A 24954-nucleotide genomic window follows, 5' to 3' on the forward strand; every position below is an offset into this window, starting at 1 on the left:
ACTATTTTTCATAGAAAAAGAAATAATTGCATAGAGAGTTATGTAAGAAAATCTGGTTAATCTTTTCAATTTTTCAACTGCCCCGTGTTTTTGAAGCTCATCTGAATGATTATAAATTTATGAAATAATTCATAACTAAGTACTGAAAACAAAACCAATTAATTTTAAATAATAAGGGAAAAAAGAAAAAAAAAGCATTATTTTTTTAAATCTTTTCTAAAAATCATCAAGATATACTCTACTCCGACGTGACACTAAACAAGTAACGCTGCAAAAAATTAAATAGAATAATTACAATATTTTAAATAAGAAACCAGAACCAAAGAAGCATCGAGAAAATTTGAAAATTAGAAGCAGTTGGCCAAATTATCTATACTGTTAAAATGTGTGCGTGTCTATATATTTATCTGTTGGTTTGTTTGTTTGTGGCATTATCTTCTCCGGAAAGGCGGGGAGTTGAGTTTCGCCAAAGGTACCCCCCCCCGGATTCCAAAAATTCGTAGGAAGTAATTTCAACCATTTTCATGTTGTACGACTTTAATTAGCCGAGATATTTATTAACAGCTCTGCAAACGCTAAATTTTGCCCTCATTTCTCAGAGTGGCAACAGTCTCGCACGCTAAAGAAAAGATAAAAAATCTGCTTTATTTTTCGAAAAGTGATAACTGCTCGTTTTCAAATCGTACAGTTCCTTAAAAGAATTCCTAAGTTTTATAAAATTTGAATAAAAAATAGCATTGCCAAACATTAGATATATTTCTTCAGATTACAAAAATTCGTGGGAAACCATTTCGACCATTCTTATCTTCTTGCGATTAGCAGAGATATTAATTAAAAGCTCTGAAAACGCTAATTTTCGTCCTCATTTTTCCAAGCGACAACAGCTTGGCACACTGGAAATACATATCTGCTTTATTTCGAAAATGTTGCCACTGCCAGCTTCCAAATTGTAGAGTTTGTTATTAAATTTTATTGTTAAAAAACTCTACAATTTAAAGTATTACAAAATATTAAATAAATTTAAACTATCTGAAAGCTTTCACATTTTATATTACGTTTTATATTACGTATTTTACTTAAAGTTTTGTGCTTTACCTTTATTTACTAAATATCATATTCTTCGCACTTAAACCACAAAATTCAATCCAACAATATCGCAAAATATTTCAAAGAGTATACCTTTAGAATTTCCGATACACAGTCTAGTGTGATGGAGATAAAAATGTTTTTCCCCCTACATTGCTGCCCTGGATCGCTTTGAAATCGTCTAGTTTCTTAATCAAAACTCATAAATGCAAAATATGAAATCTCTACATATATCTGTGTGTGTGTGTCTTTCGCTCGTGTTGAGAGTAAACTAATAGACCCGGGGCTACGAAATTTGGTGCATAGGTGCATCTAGACAAGAGCCAGTGCACCTCGAAGTGATTTTTTCAAAATTCAAATGAGGTATTTTTTTTTTATGTTTTTTTGATGAAATCGTATCATATCGATAATTCTCTTTCATTATATCAGCAACAATGGCACACAGCCCTTGATGTTGATATATGACTGGTGCCATTGTTGCTGATATCAGTATTGTTGCCACTCTGAAAAATGAGGATGATAATTCTGTGCAGTTTTTAAATTTAATGTTTCTCTTGGATACTGGACGTTTGTCGAGAGGCAGTTGGATACGACGTTTGTCGAGAAAACATTTGTTGAGAGGACTTTTGTTTTCTGGTACATTTAAAAGCCAGACAAGGACTGACCGCATGGCGGCTAGTAGATAATAAAACAAATTACACATTTGGGCTTCCAGTTGCCTATATTCGGGTGAAGACGTACGTTATTAAAATTTGATGGCTCTAGGTACCGTTGATTTATCAAAATGCGAGAAACATATGTACATTTATACAGATTCTTCATTATTTAATTTCTTTAAATATAACACAGGGAGATAATATTTGGTGGGAACGATTTTAAAAGTGATTCGCCCTTTACTGTGATTCGAAACAAAATGGCAAAACGAAGTCCAATAGCCCTTCTGAGCTAACTCCTTTGGGCTAAAAATACCAGTGCCAAATTTTTAATAAATTATTCCGGATTCCAAAAATTCGTGAGAAGCCATTTCGACAATTCTCATCTTTGTGCGACTTTAATCATACGAGACATTATTTTGAAACTCTCAAAATACTAATATTCGCGCAAAGCACGCGATTCGCATGTGACGTCATTGTATGTCGAAAATGTTTTGTTAATGTCAGCATTTTAAATAAACAGCTGCCGTTGGCAACGTTTTTGTATCAAATTTGTATAATTGACATGATATGTTATTGCCACATAATTCTTTGACTGATACTGAGAAAATATTGTTATATTACATTAAATTTAAATCATGACGTCATACGTATTAACCTGAAGTGTGAAAAGTGTTTGTTTTTTAGTTTGGTAATAAAAAAAATTACGAATGAATTGTTGCTTGGAAAGAATAAACTGATTTCATTTATATTGAAACGTTTTTGTATATTTGCTTTTCAGGGGAACATAGAACTCATAAACTTTGCTTTGGCTGCAGCCAGCTCCTCTGGTGGACCTATTTTAGATGGTAATTTACTTGAAAATAATGTAAAAGAGAAACATTTAAGACAATCTAAATATCAAGAATTAAGTTGCACAGACGTAACTTGCAGAACTAAAAATTATGGGGAGTGTAAAAGCAATGATTAAATTCTGAAATTTTGTTACACTAATAAAATAATTTTAAAAAGTGCAAATTAAGTGTTTAAATTGGGAAGACAAATTGTGAGAAATAAAAAAAGAAATAAAAAGAAAACTGAAATAAAACAAAATTCAGTGTTGGAATTTTTAATATTTAAATATTAATAAAAAAATAATTTGAAAGTTGGCGAAAATTAATTGGAAGATAAATTATTTTTGTTAATATAAGTATTTTAAAGTGCATGTAAAAAGGAATTTTAATAAGAGTACGGTTAATTTTTAATAATTTAAAAATTTGTAGGTAACAGGAGTTCCAAACGTTTTGAGAAGGAAAAAGGTGAGTAATTGAAAAATCTTTGCTTGGCTTTATAACAAGACTAGAATAAAAGTGTTCATTTGTGATTACAGAGGCAGAACGGCTTTTTACATTTAAATGCATATTTACAATTGTTACCTCTCAAGTAAATATTTCTAAATTTGGTTTAAGTAATTTCGTTAATAAGTAATAAAAATAAAACTAATGTATGATTTATGGAACATAAAGTTAATAAAATTATGGTGAATTTGATTATTAATTAAGTGTAATTTTTAAATATTGAATTCATTAGTGTCTTCAACGACAGTGCAAATATCTCTCAGAATCAGGTTGATAATGGTATTAGTAAATATAGTTTAGGAGTCCTGGAATTTCAACGTATGGTTTTAATGGCATGAATGTTAAAAAATCTTTTTTATTCAACGTTTAACAAATTTTAAGAAGGTGTTGTCATAAAAGAATGCACAAGATCTTTCATTTACCTTGACTATAATACAAATGCTTTGCTAGTACAGTGTACATCATTTAGAAAACCATCTTATAATCTTCGTAACAATAGTTTATACCACGGATACCATTAATAAAGTACGTTTCCAATGCTCTATGATTGCTAGACAGATAAATTTCTAACTGTTCGTTTTGTAAATGGTATTATTTGTATCTAAAATTAAATTTAATGATTATTAGAATGTTTTTATTAACATGTAGATAGCGAGCCCTTTATGTGCTTCTTCTTTTAATTTTCTTTAAAGAGCAATAGCAATGTACTTTACTGATATTCTGATAGCTTTTAATTCTCTGATACTCTGATGTTCTTACATTACACGTAAAAGCAAAATGCGATATTTTACGAAGCTTTCAAAATCGAAGTTTGCTTTGAACAGACATTAATTTTATGTGGCAGCAAAAGTTTGATTTCATGAGCTGGCAGCGAAAGATCATAGATTTATTTATGAAGAAATATTTACATGATTTCCTTTTTTCTTTATTATCATAATTTAGAATTTTAGTGATCAACTTGTAGAAACATTAAGTATTTTGAAAGCAGGACAGATGAAAAATATGAAATGCCTTCGCCGAGAATCGAACCGCGGACCTCTCAATTACGCGCTGAGCTTGCAGACCACTACACCACGAAGGCTCGTTAAGAAGGTGGGAGAAATTTCTTATAAACTTATGGTTGTGGTGTTATAAGAGTACTATAATCTGAAATTTCTAGAAAGTTTCATTTCGACGAAGGCAACAAAAAGGAACTTTCCATAAAGGATTTAATTCTATGCGGAAGATTGTAAGTTAACAAGAGTTTTCATTTTGTAATTTTGATTTCTGGCATTTCTTTTAATTGTAAAACACATTTTTCTAGCAGAATTCTTGGGACATACAAATTTTACTTAATGTCTCTAATTTTTAGTCATACAATCAGATACTTTTATCAAGAAGTTTAAAGTTTAACTATTTAAATTCACTGTCAATGTAATTAGAGCGTTGTGCAATATTTTTATTGACTAAAGTTAAAAAACTACGAATATTGTAAAAAAAGTATAACTGTTAATAAATTTAAAAATATAAACACGAAGTAACTAAATGAAATTTTAAATACGAAAGCTTCATTTATACTTATAGTTATAATTGCAATTTATATTGTGGTCTTGGCTTTCGACACTTAAATCGAGGTGTTCGTTCATCTCTTTAACAGCATACTCCTCTAGCAAGATGCAAATTAATACGAACTATCATCCTTTACTAGGAATCAAGTTGAAGTCATTAAAGCAGATGGTACAGTGCATTCTAGCGCCGAAATTTATTATCCAATCCATATATCCTCCCTTCGCGCCTTCTCCAACCCCTGCCACACTTGTGCAGGACGATCCTCTTTGCATCAAACCCCCTCTTAAGCAGGCATCAATATGCGCGTACAGTATGTACCAGTCAGTGCAGAAATACTGTTCCGTTGAGCTTAATCAGGGATTGGAGCCCCTGTCTTCTAATGATTTCCGTGTGATAGTTGGCCGGTTATTCGGATGCATGCGCAATAATACATCACGGATACATATCGGATCGCGCATGTTAAGGTTACCTACGCTCTGCTAATGTCGGAAATTCGGTGGCCCATAGATCACATGAGTGGCTGGATTCGGATGCTTATGCTAATATGGTTCCGTTAATGAAAGTCCTGTTTATTTGTTTCTCTGAAATACGGAGGACAACCTCTGAGTAATGACGATTACCGATTGCTGTTCATATCATTAACAACGTGTTATCAGTAATTTATACTTGCTGCAAAAGATGTTAGATCACTTATGGGTATATTTCTACAAGTCTCGTAAAAGAGAGATTAGAACATTTTACAAGTGGTTGCGAGGACATCTTGTTGAAATGAGAGAATTAATTATGTAAAATGTCCCCAGACAACATGTAAAGTTATGCAAATGTATGTTGCTGTATGGCAATAAGGTGAACTCTGCGAATGAGGAATAATTTTTAAGAAAATAAATTCTCTAATTTTCATGAAAATTGCATCCGAATCTTATGAATGAATCTTATGTGTTACTTGAAAAGTTTCGAGCATAATATAACAGAAACTTTATTTTAATGATGTAGTTTTAATCTTTCGATGTTTCCACGAATACTTTATCTATTTTTTTTACCTTAAAAAAAGGAAAGCTCAGGAATCTTCTTAGACTATAGACTTAAATTTCTTTCTAACCGAGCGATTTCGATCCGAAGTAAAGAGTGATTTTTATGAAACTGTATCACTAATATATTTGCTTTTCACGATTTAGTCAGATAATCTCCTCGATACTAGCTCTAATTTTAAGTTATCTTCTAAACTATGTAGATAATCATGATCTGTATAAAACAGTCATATAAAATGTATTTGTTGAATATTATATCAAATTATTCCAAAGAAATAAAATAACCGAGGTTTTCCTTCCAGACAATTGTAAATCAATAATATTTTTAAGCATCTGAAGTTGGTTCAATCATCTAATATGTGAACCAAAAATGAGATTAATTAAAATTTGCAAATTATTTAATGCTTTAGAGATAGAAGCCTCTGGATTTAACTGTCGATTTTACGTAATCAAAAATTCCTTCCAATTCTGTAAATTTGCAGAATTTTCAAAATCTGTTAGGCAGTTTTTACGAACATCCACATTTCTTCGAGAGAAAATGTAAGTTTGCCATTCCTATATTAAAACTCCTGATTTTTTTCATTTATAAAAGGCTGCCAATTTTCGCTAGTAAATCGATTTGCAAACGTAATTATTTAAAACTGTTAACTAGTCGAATTTATTAATTTATTGCTTGTTTTATTTTCAACGCGCTAAATATCCTTTATTAAATTTTTGGCGATTTTAAAATCGCAACTGCTCAGAATAATTATTAACTGCAAAACTAATTTCAGTTTTGGGTCGCTTAATATCTTTATTGCTTTAAAAAAATTGTAGTTATGCTATTGAAAACTGAAGACTAAAATTTTAATTATTATTAATATTAAAAATGCTATTAAAGCTATTGAAAACTGAACGCTAAATTTTTAATTATTATTAATATTAAAAAATGATCTTGTAAGGTGAAAGTTACGCGTTATCATTACATAATAAAAATTTTAACTTATGCACTTTTTAAATAAATTGTATACTCACAGTTCCTTATTCTGTGAGAATCACCTACGTTTTCTTCAAGGTTTAATCACTGCAAAATTAGAAATAATTTGGGAAGTGAAAATTGCATTGCAAAACTCTATTTGAGCAAACAAAGATACTAAACATTTAAATATCGCAGTATATAACATAATATTAAACCTATATTGAAATTTAAAAAATAGTTATAGATCAGCAATTAATTTTAAAAATTTCATATCAATCAGAAGAGTTTTTTCATATTTTTCATATTATAAATAAATAATATCTTGACTTGAAAAAGCGAATTTTTAAAATAGCGAAATCATTTTTAATATGTTTACATTATTTTTTAAATATATTTTACCGATATAGATCAAGCTTATATATCACTGCACTGCAAATTTGAATTTAACAAATATTCTCTATTCGTATAAAGCTTATATTAAATTAAGTTTTAATTGTAAAAAAATAAAAATAGGAACAATTATTGCTGCGAACTAATTTACAATATCACTTAAATTCAAATTCATATTCAAAGAGCATATGTAAATTAAGTACACTTTTTATCGTACGGGAGACAATGTTTTTTAATATTTTATATTGAATAATAACTATTTCTAAATATAATTAATTAAAACGCGCGCGACGTATTGTAAATTAGTTCACAGCAATATTTATTTTTATTTTTATGTTTTTGCAATCAAAATATTTTAATTAAAATTTAATTTAATATTAGCTCTATACGAATAGAGAATATTTGTTAAATTCAAATTTCATTCCTTGCAGCAATGGCGCAAGGGAATTATTTCAATTAAATTTAACTTTATAATATTCTTGTGAAACAATTGTACTAGAAATATGTATGAAGAGATCATACAAAATACGGTACCAAATTTTTAGGTAATTATTGTAAATATGTTATTGTCCGCATGGCAATTGTATTCCTTGCATTTATATGAAATGAGCAAAAATATTAGGATAAGATACAGACTGATCTTATGTCCTTATTTTTTTACATTCAATATATGCAAACGTTTGAAACTGTTCATGCTACATATTTAAATTTTCATTTGACATTTACCTAGTTTGGGAAATCCTTAGACATCTTTCTCATTAATATTACAATGCAAAATGTTCAGAAGATTTATTCTTTCGATCTTAAAACGAATTTTACAAAAAATATTGAAATTTTTAGGAAGTGAACTGTCATCAGAGTAAGTTACTTCACCTTTTGAGGCTAAATAAATGCCATTTTACAACTGTCATTTCTTCATGACAACTTAATTCACGATGAGAAAATTCATAAGACTTTTCGATCTGAGCTGACGTCTTCTTAATGATGCAAATTATGGCTTTCCATTTTCGATAGCTTAAGTTGGTAATGTTATTAATAGGTTTAAAAGTAGATAAAAGTCTTGGACTGGACTGAGTCATCAATGAAATGATTCGGATTCTTCGCGATTTTCGTCTATCTAGCTTATATAAATTATTTAATGCCTGTCTAGATCAGAACTCTTTCCAGTGGTGTGGAAGAAATCTAGAAATATTACTATTCCAAACAATACTGAAGTGAAGTAATCTACTACTGAAAATATCAGATGTAAAGTTCTTCTGTTCTGCTTAAGTATATGTCTCGAAAAACATTATATAAACAGACTGAATTAGACAGACCATTGAAATTATTACAGAAAATTAGGGTTTCAGATAAACTTGCTGTTGAAATTCAGGTTATTATTAATATTCTGTAAGATCTTGATATCGACATTCATTTTTCCAGCGTTCATGGACAGTGGAAATTTTGTAAATCTGAGGGCTGATGCTCTAGCAAAGTTAGCCATGAATCTTCATATTGATTTAAATCTCTGGTTCCTGTTTCACAATGGAAGCGCTTTGATAGAATGCTATTTGTATTTGGAACAGAGAATACCTGGCTTCACCAAAAGCACAGTCGATCAAACGTTTTTTTCCCTACTACATTTCACAGTCTAGAAGTCGACCAATTTTTATCTGATTTTAAAAGTTACTGAATTTTTAATTAGATATGGCAATTTTAAGAGCTATTTAAATCGATTTGGAATCCTTTCAAATGCTTTGTACAGCTCCGGTGTAAGCGATGAAGATGTTATGTATATTCTTCTGAAATGTGTTCATCATGTCCAGCTGAAAATTATACTTCAGGTAATTTTGAAACGCCTACCTGAGTCTTGATCTCTAGTTTTTTCTGATTTTTTTCGGGCTGAAGAAACAATTTCTACCTCTCGTAAATTTATTCTCAATTTAGATTTTTGACCACTCCTTATTTTATTACTTTTTTATTTTAGTTTTTTTTTCTTTCCAAAAGTGCTTTGTCCCTGAAGGCAAATGTTAGAGTCCTGCATTATCTTTGAAGAAATTAAATAATGAAAAATCTGCCTAAATGTATGCATATTTCTCGCATTGTGATAAAACAACGGTGCATACAGCCATCGAATTTTTAATGACGTAATCCTACTGCAAATATGGGCATGTGGAATTTGTTTTTATTATCGATTGTAAAACTTTAACGAATTTTTGATTAACAAACTCAAAGATTTCAAAACGAGCAATGACAACGTTGTACAGAAAAAAAAAAAAAAATTATCTCCAGCGCGCGAAACTCTGTATCGTAAATTCTAAAGATGTGCTCAGTTTAAAACTAATAAGGTAAAAGACAAAATGTTAAGAAAACGGCCAATTAAATGTAATTTAAAATCTGAAACATTTCAGATTTTTTTTAATTTTTTTATTTCTTTACTTTTTAAAAACTTTTTTACTTTTTTTTATCATTGTTTTTTTTTAATAATATTTTCCCCAGTTACAGTGCCTTTGAATATTTGCTCATTTTTTTTGTTAGCGCTGTAACTTACATTGTTAAGCTTTGTGATATACTTTGAGGAACAAGAGGAATTAAAATTAACGAATCTGCTAAGTGCGGATACTGAAACTTGCAATTGTTTTATAGAATGCGAATTTTGTAAGATTTTGTGAATAAAATCAACATTCTGAAAAAAAATATATATATATTTTTTAACACTTTGGACTCTAATCTGCATAAAAATGCTTGACACTTAACATCAGCAACCTTTTTTCTAACGTGATATTTTATACTAATTCACACTAATACGTCTGTTTTTATCGTACGGGAGACATTTTTTTTTATATTTTGTATTGAATAAAAACAATTTCTTAATATATTTAAACAGAACAAACACGGTTAAAATGTTAGATTTCGTGCGTTTTACAAAATTAATTTCCTTAAATTTAAAAATGCCAAATAAGTATTTGCAGTATTTAAAATACTTTTGGAAACGGAAATATAAGTCTAGGACCAACGGCTGAGAAAATAAAGACCAGGTAAGGACTTTTGTGGTCATAGCGTACATATACATTTATATACGTACACAGATCTGATGTATGCATGTACCAGCTGGTAGTTTAGTACATTAGTTAGCTCACTGTAATTATGAAGTTAAAATACAATTTATCAGTATGAAAATTAATGTTGCAAATTTTGATATGTGTTACAGTTAATTAGATAAATAATGGTTATGTAAATGTTTTTAATTTGTGATACTCTATGAGAACAAAATACTTCCCTGAAGAATTACGATTACGTAAACTCTAAAACACAAAGACATTTGGACTGAACTGTTGAAATATTTAATAGGACTCTAAAACTTGCATTAATTTTTAAAAATCCTGTATCCAGAAATTATAATTAATAGTTATTTTAATAACAATGTAGATCAAAACTTTATGGTTTACCTTAGTCTTCATGTTCTACTGCTTTAACGCTTGTTCCTTAAAAAGGATACTCTGTGCTTACACATTAAAGAGAGGATATGTAAAATAGAAAATATCTAAATAAAAATTATAATTTATATACGCAATATTCCCTTAACGCTTAATCTAATTTATTTATTTTCACTCTCCATTCTAAAAATAGTAAGCTTTTTCTGCTCTGCGTCATTTCGAGAGTAATTCATGTCATATGACTCTTACATAATGCTCATAGCGGAAATGGAACTAGAACTCAAACAGCCAATAATTTTACAGCATTATTAATTACAAATGCACTGAAAAACAAAACTAAGCGATTCTGAATTAATATTTTAACCTCAATACAAGTCACTTGATTTCTGCCTAGATAAACTACTGCTTGCTGCAAAGCTATTCAAAAAGCAAAGGCTTCGAAATAAGCCCGAATAAGAGTGCCAACTTCTTTGGGGCCGCAACATGTTTACTTAAAGTATATATATATATATCTTACATATATATATATATATATATATATATATATATAATGCGATATTTTTAGAATTATCAACAATTTTAAAGTTGTTTAAGTGCCACTAAGCCTAATAATTTTTTCGATATCGGCCATTGCTTGTTTACATTTGAAACAGCAGGATAGTAGATTTGTTGTCAATCTAGAGAAACTTAGCTTCGCAACAACAAAGATAACGCCTTCATTTATTATTGCGAATTAAATCATGCTTAATCCTTTCTGGAATTTTTTCGAGGAAATAAGTGTTTAAGATTTACTTCGTAATTTTTAATACAGGTATTTTGAGTTTTTATGTATTTTTGCCTTGTTGCGAAGTGTGAACTGAATTAATTGAACGAGAAATACTGAATCGTCTGTGGAAAACTGTTTCTTTTTTGTTTTGTTTGCTTAATTTCTTTTATACATCGTTCTAGCTTTATTACAGTATTTGAATAAAACATGTGGCAACGATTCGATAATTCTTTAAATGATATAAATTTTGTGCATTCTGAGTTATAATATGAACGAAATATAATACTGTTAAGTGAACCTAGCGCCAGAGTGTCGCTATGGTAAACAAATAGAGTGAATTTTAAAGAATACATTTATTCTATTGTGGTTTATGCGCTGTCGACGAAGTAGATTTAATTAAATCCAATACGTTTAAATGAAGTGCAAGAAAAAATGCGTATAATTTAATATTCCGTACAAGGAAGTCATGTGGTGTACACATCAGATTTTTTAAATTAGTTATTGTAATAAAAAAAGTGTTGTGTTCTAATATCGTCATTTGCCCAATATTATTTTTATAGATAGTTTAAATATTATAAATTTATTTACCATCATTGAATGAAAACTCTTTGTCAAATGTGGCCCACCAGCGGCTGAGCAGTAAAACCCGCTGAACACTGGTAGTTCGATCCGAAGTTGGATTTCCGGCGAACGGGCTGGCTGCATGAGCATTTTCGTGGTTTTCCCGTGGGTAACGTGGATACGAGCCAGTAAAATATAACAAAATATGATAGCTGTTTAAAAAAATAATTGGAAACTTCAAGGTTAACATTCTTGATTTTGTGATCTATCCCTGGGTTCATCTTTTCTCCCAGGTTCCAGATGTTTCTACGTTACGTAACGCTTTAATGCAGATATCTCTTTTCGAATCAAATTAATTGTAAACCAAAACTCGGAACTGAAACTTTTCCGATTCCCAACCTTTTTTCTCTGAAGTACTATGACACTCTTCCCTTTTTCGCATAAGCTCTCCTGCTGGCAAGACACTTTTCGTCCATGCTGCTTGCGCTTAGTTGCTTAAGATGACGTCGTATTTCAAAATGAAACTTGTTGTATTCAAACGCAAATAAGAAATATCTTGTCCGAAAAAGGATGATTTGATATACGTAAAAAGTAAAGATTGTTATTATTCAAGCTCAGTTTTGTCCACTCAGCCACTAAGGTGTTCTCAGCCATCTACGGAGTATCGTAAACTGTTAAAATTCCAGTGCCTTCATCTACTCATTTTAAAATTATTACATATATATATTAGTAGAAATGTTTCCTATATGTCATCTCCAAGGAACATAAATTTAATTAATATGATTAATTATTGGAATAAATTTGACTTAGTATTTTAAGTATAGGTTATTTAGATTATTGGAGTAGTAAAAATATTTTGATAAGCTGTCTAGAAACATCATTTTTTAAACCGGAGGAATTGTAAATAGTATATATAATAAAACAAACACATAAGTAAGATAAAAATATACGAAACTGAAAATTACTAATTTGGCTACGCCCGCGTCCTGTCTTACAATTATTAATATATGAATCTAAAATGCATCATCTGAAAATTATTCCTTCCCGTGTTTCAGTAATCATGCTGAAATGCGATTAACTCTCAGCCAATCAGATTAAAGAAATTTTTGCATGTACCATTGCTACTATTCCGAAAGGCCTTTGTGCACCGTTTGCTGCTGGTAACGTGTATGTTTTCATCGTTTTCCTTTTTCTCCGTTGTCGGAGACTGTAAGTTTTAAAAATTATGCAGGTGCATATCTCAGTCATGATAATATGATAACATGTTTAATGACGAAATAAAATTATGCTGTCGAAGGCCACGTCTGTGGTGAAAGCGTCATTCGTTTATGCAGCTGTTTATTTCGAAACCTCATGTCCCAATCTACACCGAAATGTCATATATATGCGTATGTACAGTACTGTAGAAATTATTAAACAAAAAGTTCTGAAATTTGTTTTATTATATGGCTTAAATTTGATTTTAGTTTTACTAAATTGTATTTTGTAGCATTATAGCTTAACTTCGGAAAAACTAATGTATTCCGTTTAAACGTGTATATATATATTTTATGTATTTTTTTTTTCGTGACTAAATTTGAAAGAATTAGAGAAGTCATTCGAAATTTTCAGACGAACAGCTAAAATAAAATAAATTAAAAGTGGTTCATCAGCTAATTTTGTATGACAGAAACACAGTGGTTTTCCCTGAAAATGGGATTCAATGAAAATCTGATCTACCTCCTTGACAATGTGACTACCTTGATAAACTTGAATTGGATTTTATTTCCATTTCTTTTTCGTTTTCTATGTATTTATACCATTTTGAAAACGTCTTCTAATTTAAAATTATTCAGTTTTACATTCTTCATTTACAAAAACACATTTTTTCAATTATGAATTAAAAATAGTGCTAATTTTAATTTATTTATTTTCTATCAAATCTTGAAATAGGTTGCTTAAAAATTATTTACTATTTTTATCTTTAATTATATACATTTATATATATATATATATATATAAATGTTTCTGCTAATAATTTTTGTTAATTACCCTCAGTGTTTTACAAATTAAAACGTAGAATTTTATAAAAACGCTTTCCTGTGGCAGAAAAAATTCCTGTTACGGAATGTTTTACTCTTTGATTATGGGGGAAAGAGATATTATAAGGAAGAAAAGAAGACGAGCGTTTTTTTTTTTTTTTCTTTCTTCGAAACAGCTTTAAATTTAACAAAAAAAGTTACATTAATCGAACAAGAAACATGAATCTTTAATCCTAGTACTGCTTTAACTTCTGCTTCGTAGTTGCTTCCTAAATTTAGTATGAATGGCTTAAATTTCAGTACTAAACATCGAAAATAACATAAGTTAGAAAAATTTGTTTGAAATATTTCAGCGACTTTGGCATACGCTTACGTTTCGAATTCACTTGTAAGTGATTTCTTTTTAAAATCATTAATACAAAGAATATTTCCTTACTTTGAGTTTCCCTTTAAGGTCTATGGGAAATGTAAGACTTCTTTTTAACGGTACCTATCCGCATTCAAAACCGGAGAAAACTTCAAATACCTATATTAAGATTGCCTTCGAAATCGAAAAAATGTTATTGAAAACCAGCGTCAGTTGAAGACGGCATGTTTATCTAATGGAGGTGTTTTATCTTCAAAATAAATCTGCATATGTATATGATTTGAAAATGTTCAGGCCTTTTTAGCACTTTATTTTACCTCGCAAACCGAAGAAATTTCTATTTTCTGTATTTTTCAGAATATCAGTTGAAACCATGTAGAAAGCAATGAAACTTTAGACCCCGAACTCAATGTACAATAAAATACAAATAATTTGTGGTCGCTTAAAAATATTAAAACAAACGTTCTAAAATGTAAGAACTGTAATGAAAAATTGCAGTGAAATTTTTAAATGCAAAAATTTAAATTCCAAGCATTATTAGCACTTGCGTCTGGTGGCAAAAGGAAAATAACCCTGAAAAGATAAATTAGAAAATGCGATTGCATTTCACATTATAGCGATTTAAACAGAGCAGTTGTATATATCAAATGGCTTATACCATTCAGTGAAAATTTATTGCATCATTTAACAAGTACTCAGTTTAAGGCTACTTTTGATTAAACATCTGGATATTTTCAAATGACGTTTAATCCCTACCATATTCAAAATATGCCATTTGTTATCTAATCGCTCACGAATTCCCCCTTTTCGCTTTAGAGCTTTCTGCAGCGCAAATATCGGTCTGTTCGCTAATGGATAAAATTATGTCACTAATTTTAGGAACAATAACTCATGTGCCTTTAAATGATAACATATTTATTCTAACTTATTTATCAAATATTTAGACAGGAAGGATATGTTCTTTGCACATTAACAGTTCATCCAATAGGCTTTTGTGATTATTTTCGAGGATGAGGAAATTTTACGACATATCAAGTAATGTACTTTTTTAAATAATAAAATAAACGTGGTTTAAAATCGTGAACCAAAGAATAAAGTCTGAAGCTAAATTAAATTCCATATTTAAAATAAACAAACAATTTATGTTAAGGTAATAAAGAAAAGCGACAACAACAGGAAAAATCCTTCCTTTTGGTTTGTTCGCTTCCTTAACATTTTATTATAAAAACACAGCTAAAGGGTTATATTCTTTGATTATTCCGTTAAGTTTGATTGAAAATTTGACAAAATGAACTAATTAGAATAAAAGCTAATGCATGCGTTATAAACGAGTTTTCATTTGTCAAACGTATGCAAAACGTGGCATGAACTCTTTTGTTAATTAATTGTACTAATGACGCAAATGGTATAACAATTATAGGTGAGACACATTACATAATACCTTAAAAATTTAAGAAATATTTTATTACTGGTGTTTCTATGATTTATGAAAAAGTAGATTCTCCCTTCCTTTCTGAAAGCATGCACTATTAGTCCTAAGCGAATTATCGCTGTGTCTAGAATGCACACAGAAACGTAATCAGGATGCAAAAGACCCTTTTATTAAGAACTCAAATAACTGAACAGAAGGTCATTCTGCTGCTTACAAAAGCAGCCAGCATTTTATGGCGCAGTTCAAAAGGGACAATTCCAAATGTAAGGAACGTTTAGTTCAGCCAAAGGTGCACAGTAATTACGCTCAAGTTGGCTCAGGCCTACCCCAGTATGACAAACTCTGTTTGCAAGAGTAAGGCAACGACATATTGTAAAGAGTAAAGATAACACTCTGTTTCAAGAGCAAAGATAACAAACATTCTGTTTTAGCAGTCGGAGCACTCTCTATCCAAGCAACTAAAAACCATCCTTTGAATACTATATCTTCCTACCTCATTTGAATATTAGCATTCTGGCAGGTAAACGGAAGGGGGGAATAGATTTTGTATACATTAAAAATAGATTCTCAACGTAGAATAGCTAGTTAGATAAAAAGTTACCTTGCAAAAGATTGTATTGCTTTTATGCAGCTCACGATTTACGTGGATAAACAATGCATTATGATCGGTTTAAAGCTAAAAGGTCGAAATTGTTATGAAGCATGCAAGTATTTTCCCCAAATCACTTATTTCATTAAACTAATAATCGCTTCAATCATTTAAAGAGCAAATTTAAGATAGTCTAACCAATTAATAAAGTATTTTTCAAAATCGACAATTTTTTAGGTTAAATGAATGTAACATGATCCGAACAAATGAAAACTGTCACCTTTAATTACATGACTTTTTAAATGTCTTTGATTTAAAAAAGCGAGCTCTGGTTTAAAATGATAAATGTTCATATCTAGAGAGAACGATTTTATGTTCTGGACAATAGCTTATCAATTATTTCTTAACCATTATCTGAAATAAATATTTTTTAACATTTTCCAGAGATTCTTAAAATAAATATGAATTTAAGTCTACCGCATCAATCAATTCTGAGTTGAATGGAAAACTTCAATTTCTTTACCAACCATATAAAACGAGAAAATGTGACTTACATGTGGACCTGTCATGAAGATCGATTTGCGGAATAAATTAGCATGTTCTATCAAATCTCCTATTTAATGCTGTCATCTAAAGACATTGGACGCAATGAAGTCAAGAAGCCTTTTGTGCTTAAAAAGCACAAATCAACTGGAATGCACCCGCAAGAAAAATCTTCTTTCAATTCAATTAAATGCCATAAAGACTCTGCTAGTCAAAGTACTGTTGTACAAAGATATATATTCAAATTTATCGTAACCGAATATCAGTTTCAGAAATTTTAGACAACAGCTACAGTGGTAATTGATATACAGAATGGGACTTATTTTCCCCTCTAGTTAAATATATTGTACCTTAACACAATGATGCCAGAACACTGGGGGGGGGTTTGATAAATAGAAATTACGAGAATTTTCATCTCGCAATAGAAAAATATAGCGTTTTAATTATTATTTAAGTTAATAAACATCTTCTAAGGAAATCCAAAAAATCAAATGAATAAAAAACTGCTTCATAACTTTAATAGCTATCAATTCGAATTTTTAAATTGTTTCATATAAAATGACAATACAAATTTAAGCAAGTTATCAGAAATAAGAAACAAAATCTTTGCGTATTTTACTGTTACACAGCACATTTCCTTTTCTTCATTTTTTTACAGAATTTTTAAGAATGTCGTCGAGAATACTACACAAAGAATATAATTGGTTTCATCCCATTTTTCATTTCATATATATAGAGTCATAATGCGTGTAAAAGCGCTTTAAAATTGTGTATAATATAATAGAATAATATTGTTATTTCAAAGGTAGAACAAAATGTAATTTAACTGAAATTTTAGCTCAAATAAAGATGAAATTATCGCTGAATATTATTTTGTCAGGGCTGACTATGGCTTCGTTCTGTCATCGTCGATAGATGGATTAACAGTTACAGTACATCATATACAAGTTTCAATATGCGGTCGAGAAAGAAAGTCAATCCTGAAGCAGGTTTTTCCTGGCTTTAGGTTAGGAACGTGGTGGAAGCATTATTGTTTCTAAGGGACCTGTTATTTATACCATGGGTGGTATTAAACGGATTTTTATTGCAAATGTTCCACGTGTGAATAACTTCTAGTTAGCAGTGAGTTGCGCATTGATTCACTACTCTGTATTATAATATTTCTGCATTAATTGAGTATTTAAATATAAATTTCTCAGACGTTTTATAAATCTTTTTATATGAGAATTTAGTTCAATGACGAAGCTTCCAATTTGTTATTATTGGAAGCGTGAAGTACTATTACTACATCTTTTTATCATAACATAAATGCTTAGTAGTTTTCCCATTCGTAATGTGCACACGAGATAGTTTCTCTTAGAAAGTGTGCTTTTCCATAATTAAATATACCATTCTATACCATACAGCAAAGCTTTGGCCATGTCAGCCTTTTTCTAACGTGTAGTCAGCAATATTTCATCTATATTTGTGCTTATTTTTACATTAAACTGTGTTTTATTTATTGTAAATTGCTCAAGCTATTTTTCTCAAGTGTCAACTAGTATCACAAATTTTAAAAAGCATTTTCTTGAGAAAAGCACATTTAAAGTTTTGGTACACATACGCTTTTGAGGGAAATTAAGTTATGACTTCTCCGCAAAAATTCTCACTGATTCATTTCACATAAGTATCTCCTACTCTTATTATAGTGTAAAACGTTTGAAAAGCAACACAAAAAAGGATGTATGTGAGAAACAAAAATAAATGCAAATCCGTAATTCTGGCGTGAACCCAATAATACCAAAGACGCTTTAAGTATCTTCTAAACAATTTTCTTATTACTTCAGTTATATTTTATATACCATGTTGTGACATTTTGTTGAAGTTAAAAAACAGTTAGACTTAACTATGTTGAATTTTTCGCTTATGCTCTTTCTTTACATTCAGTTCAATCAGTTGTGAGGACTTAATGGCAAGAGCCATAACGGTTAAATGAGAAGAGGAATCGTAACCAGTATGATCTGCAGTAGAGATTTTGTTGAGGCCGCTGCTGCTGCTCGTTTATAGAAACAAAGCCGCTGATCAGAACAGACATGAACGCCTGACATTGTCCTGTTTGGTAAGCTTTGTGAACTAGTAGATTTTTATTTGTCCGGCTCAGTTAGGTTGTGTAACAGATTTAAATAATAATAAAATCTTGTAGTTTAAATAATTTAAATAGATGAACATTAAGGTATTTGTGAATGGCAATATTTGAAACCAGACTCGAGTGCCTCGTGCGACTCTCGTACGAAGAATGTAATTTTATTTTTAAATGTTAGAATATGTTTTCTCTTTTTGTTTGTATGTCGCCATTTTTTTAGTGTTAAATAAAAGTTACTGCTGTGTTCCATCATTGGAGTTGCTTCATTTCGCCAAAGAAGTATTACAGTCTTAATTATTTTGGAGGCACCGACCCAGATCGAATAATCGTGCGTATTTTTATTTTATTAGTTCATCATTGAACATAATATTAGTGATACCAGATTATTACCTCCTGTTAATATTGAATTGCTTTATTTTATTAGTTCATCATTGAACGCAATATTAGTGATACCAGATTATTACTTCCTGTTAATTTTGAATTGCTTTATGTTATTAGTTCATCACTGAACGCAATATTAGCGATACCAGATTATAACTTCCTGTTGATATTGAATTGCCTTATTTTATTAGTTCATCACTGAACGTAACTTCCTGTTGATATTAAATTGTCTTATTTTATTAGTTCATCACTGAATATAATATTAGTGATACCAGGTTATTACTTCCTGTTGATATTGAATTGCCTTATTTTATTAGTTCATCACTGAACGTAATATTAGTGATATCAGGTTATTACTTCCTGTTAACACTGAACTGCCTTATTTTATTAGTTTATCACTTGAACGTAAACTTAGTGATACCATTTTAATGCCATTTCTACTAGAGCTCAAAGGAAAAGAAAAATAGCTGAAGAGCAGATCTTGGAACCGGTGAAGGAAGAAAATAAAGCATCCAGAGATGTATTTGAAGAAGTTAAATCATCAGAATTAAAAGACGAAGATGTTCACGAAAATTTAAAAACCGATAAAGAAATTAATATTGAGAATCATTTTGCAATGCAGCGTTATCATCATCTTTTGGCTTTTGATTTAATATCAAAGCCGCTACTAATAGAAAGAAAACAATTGTCGAAAGCAAATGACAAATGAATATTATCCGAAAGGCACAGATGAACTGAGGAAAGGCTTTGCTGTGAATTATAGCCGAGGAACTGGTCCACCATGGAAGAGATCTAGGCGCCGTCAAGAAAAAAAAGAAGACTAATTTGAACACTGGTCCATTTTCTTCCTATTTAAGTGTGGTGTAAAAATATTTGTTTAAAACTTAAAATTTTCGGCCTGAAAATTTGGAAACTTATGAGAGAAGTTATCTTTTCTCTTTAAGCAATTGAGCAAGCCGAGCTTATAAACTTTCGAAATTTACAGAACTTTTCCCTTCGGTAAAAGTCTCTCCGTTGGGGGAGAGGTTGTAACAGATTTAAATAATATTAAAATCTTGTAGTTTAAATAATTTAAATAGATGAACATTAAGGTATTTGTGAATGGCAATATTTGAAACCAGACTCGAGTGCCTCGTGCGACTCTCGCACGAAGAATGTTTTATTTTTAAATGTTAGAATATGTTTTCTCTTTTTGTTTGTATGTCGCCATTTTTTTTAGTGTTGAATAAAAGTTATTGCTGTGTTCCATCATTGGAGTTGCTTCATTTCGCCAAAGAAGTATTACAGTTGTTAGCTTTGTGAGGAATTTTCGGATGTATATACAGTTGATAACTGTAAATTCTAGCAAGCGGGTGTGTCAGGTTTAATTTTGTGTTGTATAATTTTAAGTTAAACTCATCATAGGGAAGGAAATAAAGTTTTATATTTCCGGATTATATTTTCCGTTGTATCTTGTGTCCGCAGCTAGAATTTACCAAACTTGTTGACAACGTAGAGGTAACTACCAATGGTGAGCAAACCATAAGTAGTTATTAATTAGTTAGATATCCATATTACGTATAATCTCATTTCCATAAGAAATCAACTGTGTCTTGGTCCAGATTTTGTATTAATTGAACTATTTAAATCTTATAACATTTCTTGCAAATGTTTGTAAACGCTTACCTGTGAATATTAAGTAGAATATTTTAATATGGCAAGAGTGGAAGCTTATGTAAACATATAACTTTATTTACTATTTGAAATAATACATGAAATTATACCTATCGAAACGAAGATCTATATCCGCCAGGTCCTGATGATTTAGTACTTAAATTATAACGCAGATCAGCCTTTCCTCTAATACCTAAAATGTCGGCAGGAAACGAGTTTCTGACATTCTGAAGACTGTAGAAGGGCACTGATTACTACATTTCTAGAAATAAGTAATATATCTTTTGGGACACGTTTTTATTGTTTGAATTTTTACTGAAAATAATCTAAAGTTTTAATTGACACTTTCAAATATCTTACGTTACTAAGTGTATAAGGTGAAAAACTCTACCACAGAAATGCATTTTATATTTACCGAATTTAAAAGTGGTAAAACCAAATTTCCAACTTTTTAATTATTGAAAAAAAAAAAGAGTTTCAGAATTTTAGCCATCGTTCAAAAGGTTTTGCTAAGATTTTTTGCGCTCTCGCTGAATTCGCAGTCTGCCAGTCTGTCCTTTCACTCACGCCTGATACCCTTATCATCATTATTATTATTATTATTATTATTATTGAGCATCGTTTTTTTTCGCACTTGCGTCACATACAGTTCAACAACAAAATCACAATACTTTTAAAAGCTCCATAACGGCATATATTTAAAATTCCCAATGCTGTGATAAGAACAGGCATACATTTTTACATTTTTCAGTCTTTCTCAGTTTATCATATCATTATTCAGTTTTCTTAGTCAGATAGAAAACAAAAAAGGTTTGTATCCTTTTATTATTTATTTTTTATCAGTTAACTTCATTTATAAAATATGTTCTTCGCCATCACACCGCATGAAATTCAGTTCAATAGTAAAATCATAAAATGTTTAAAAACAGCATATCATTGGAATTCCCGATAGAATAAAACAGAAAATTATGTGATGATTTTCATGAGTCTAGCTAGTGTAATTTCATAAAAGTATTGAATACTTCTAATTAGATATGTGATGACTTTTATACATACTTATTTAAATCAATCGCATTAACAAGTAGAAAGAATACTCTTAACAACTGTGCTTAGTACATTTAAATCGCTTATTTTTATTACTCAATCACATTTCAGATTAAATCTGAAAGTATTTTAGGCGGAACTTAATGGCAACAAGCTGGCGCGTGGAAGGCCAAAACTTACGTCAATTCTCACTTTGAAATCATTGAGTTTTTTAATAACACATTCATTAAAGTTTTACAAAATATTAGATGCTAACAAAACGAATTCGAAATTCAAACTTTGGGTTTCCAGCTGCACATGTTCGGTAGAGATCTACGATTTTAAAAATTTGATGGCTGTATAGGTGCCATCATTTTTTTTAACAATGGGAGAAGCATACATACATACACGCAGATTCTTCATTATTTAATTTCTTTAAAAATAATACAGAGCGATAATATTTGTTAGAAACAATTCTAAAATTGATGCGCGTTTACAGTGAACTAATCGAAAGCTATGTTCCGAAGGAGACTGCGGAATTTAAAAGAATGCTTTCCAAGAGCCGAAACATTAGACGTCAAATATAATCTTAATATTTATTATTATTATTGCTACAGGATTGTACAAATAATAATATGCATATGGACAATGTATATACAAAATTATGGACACTCATCAAATTTTTGGACTAAATTGTAGTGAGTAACATATACTTAGAATAGACTAAGTAAATTTAATCAAAACGTAGGAAATATTTGAGCTCAACTCATCAAACTGAACATAATTTTAAGCCTTTCATTGCCTGTATACATATAAATACGTTTAAGACCCAATTTAATCGAAAATAACAGTTTGTGAATATGATTCTAAACTTTCCTGTAAGTATTTTAGTAAAACTCAAATGAGCATTTTAATTGCATAAAGTATCACCAAATATTATAAACTTAGATATTTTAACACAACATGAAAATTGTCTACGAACTTTATTAAAATTACTTAACTTCCACTATTTATAATGTTTATACGTTTAACTTTGAGTGTAATATTATTTAATCAACTAAATATTACAAATTATTCCGAGTAATGAACATGGTTTTAGATCACGTCATTGCAAAGCTTCTCTAGACTTCTTATGTAGCTGCAGAATATAAGTCGTAGTTACGATCTTTCTGCCTTAAACTTAGTTCTAAAGCCGAATATATTTCTTCAAGCGAACATCATTACTGTAGATAAATTAATTTGCAAAGCCTCCAAGACTTAAATAGATGCCGCTTGAGACTCCCTAGATTTGTAATTCCATTACAGGAACGCATGTGGACGAAGGCACCAGAAACTAAAACCCTACTTTCCTAACAGCGTTTCCACTTCCTAGAAGAACTTCATTAGGAAAGATTACCTTCGAATCGTTGCATGGGTTAAATAGAGCGTTGGATACCTTCAAATGTTAAGTTGCGGTTGCCATTTGGGTGTTCCTCTGAAAGAGAGCAAAATTAAAGCTATTAAGAGAATTCAGGCTTCATAAATGAACATAAATGATTAAAGATTAAAGATGTAGTAATTAGTGAAGACATTTTGTCTTTGCAAATGACAGAAATTGTTTTCTAATGTTTTTCTCCTCTATGCAAGAGATATCAATATTTAATTTCACGGATTTGAGTTAAGAATATTTTGTCCTGACGTTCTGAAAGACTTGTAATATAAGAACTGCAACGTAGTTTTATTTAAATATATTCTAACCAAAGATTAGCCTTAATTATTCCTTTTGTGTAACACTTTTGACAACTTTAATTAATAAGAAATAAGGCATAACATATAAATCATTTATGCCTTGCATAGTTGAGACTAGATCCATTTCTTTATATCTGTAGGATCAGACATTCATATACAAAACCAGGGCAGCTTTTTTTAAATTTACGGCTGGATATTTTCATTTTAAAGTGTTTAATACTCAATTTTAAGAAATCTTAGTACTAGTTTTAAGCATGTAAGTTAATATTTTAAGAACAGGGAAAATATGAGAACAAATTATAAATATTCCTTTCTAGATGTTTCAAAAAACGTGAATTTTTCTTTTGATATTCATAAGGATTAAAACGCTTAACAGTAACAATATAAGGTATTTCTCCCGCCTTCTTAGCATGCCTTCGTAGTATAGTGGTCAGCACGCTCATCGCGTATTCGAGAAATCCGTGGTTGGATTCCAGGAGAGGCCATTGCTCATTTTTCAAGTCTCTTACTTCAAAATAACCTAGTGTCTCTACAGTGGCGCCCGAACTAAAAAAAAGTTGTGGATGATGATTCTCCAACACCAAGATTTGGCGTTGAGTCCCCTAATCCCCAGTCGCCCCTTAGGGAGTATATAAGCTAATTCTCCCGCTTTCGTAGCTTTCCCTCGTGGTGTAGTGGTCAGCACGCTCGACGCGTATTCGAGAAGTCTGTGGTTCGATTCCCGTCGAGAGCATTCCCCAATTTTTAAGTCTCCTGCTTCTAAAAAATCCTAATGCCTCTACAACGAGAGTAGTATCATGCGTGCAAATAATGCTGTGAGTTCTTTGTGGCACAAACTATCTCTTTCGGAACATCTGTTTGGTTATAAGTTTTAGAAAACGATTATCTATCAGTTCAACGTAGCGTTTTGCAGCTCTTAAGCACTGGAAGGTTAATTCTTTATCACGATAAGCCAGATACATAGATGTTAAACGGTGCTCATGTATTGTTGCAAATTTTGGTGAATATTTGAATCCATTTGACATAATTGAGCTTTGTCGGCATATTGCTAAAACAAAATATATGTTTTTATTTATTTATTTATTTAGTTCATTTGTTGCATATTAGATAATAATTTTACGGTTCATTTGTGTGTAATTGTGAATTAGAACACAGTAATATTAAAATTGTGTATATGCTCAACTAGAGCACGGATTGTAGGTAGAAATTTTCCGGATGCGTCTTGCCCTCATGCATGTCGCCCGATTAATGATATTTGGCTACTTTTTGTCGCTTTGCGATTTTTTAGAATCTAATGCTCTAGGAGTGATATTTCTGAATCTTCCGAGCCAACCTATATCAGTGGCCGCGTT

Source organism: Stegodyphus dumicola, chromosome 5 (assembly GCF_044657685.1).
Source record: "Stegodyphus dumicola isolate Sdum_Otavi_A_Nest chromosome 5, ASM4465768v1".
Taxonomy (NCBI): Eukaryota; Metazoa; Arthropoda; class Arachnida; order Araneae; family Eresidae; genus Stegodyphus; species Stegodyphus dumicola.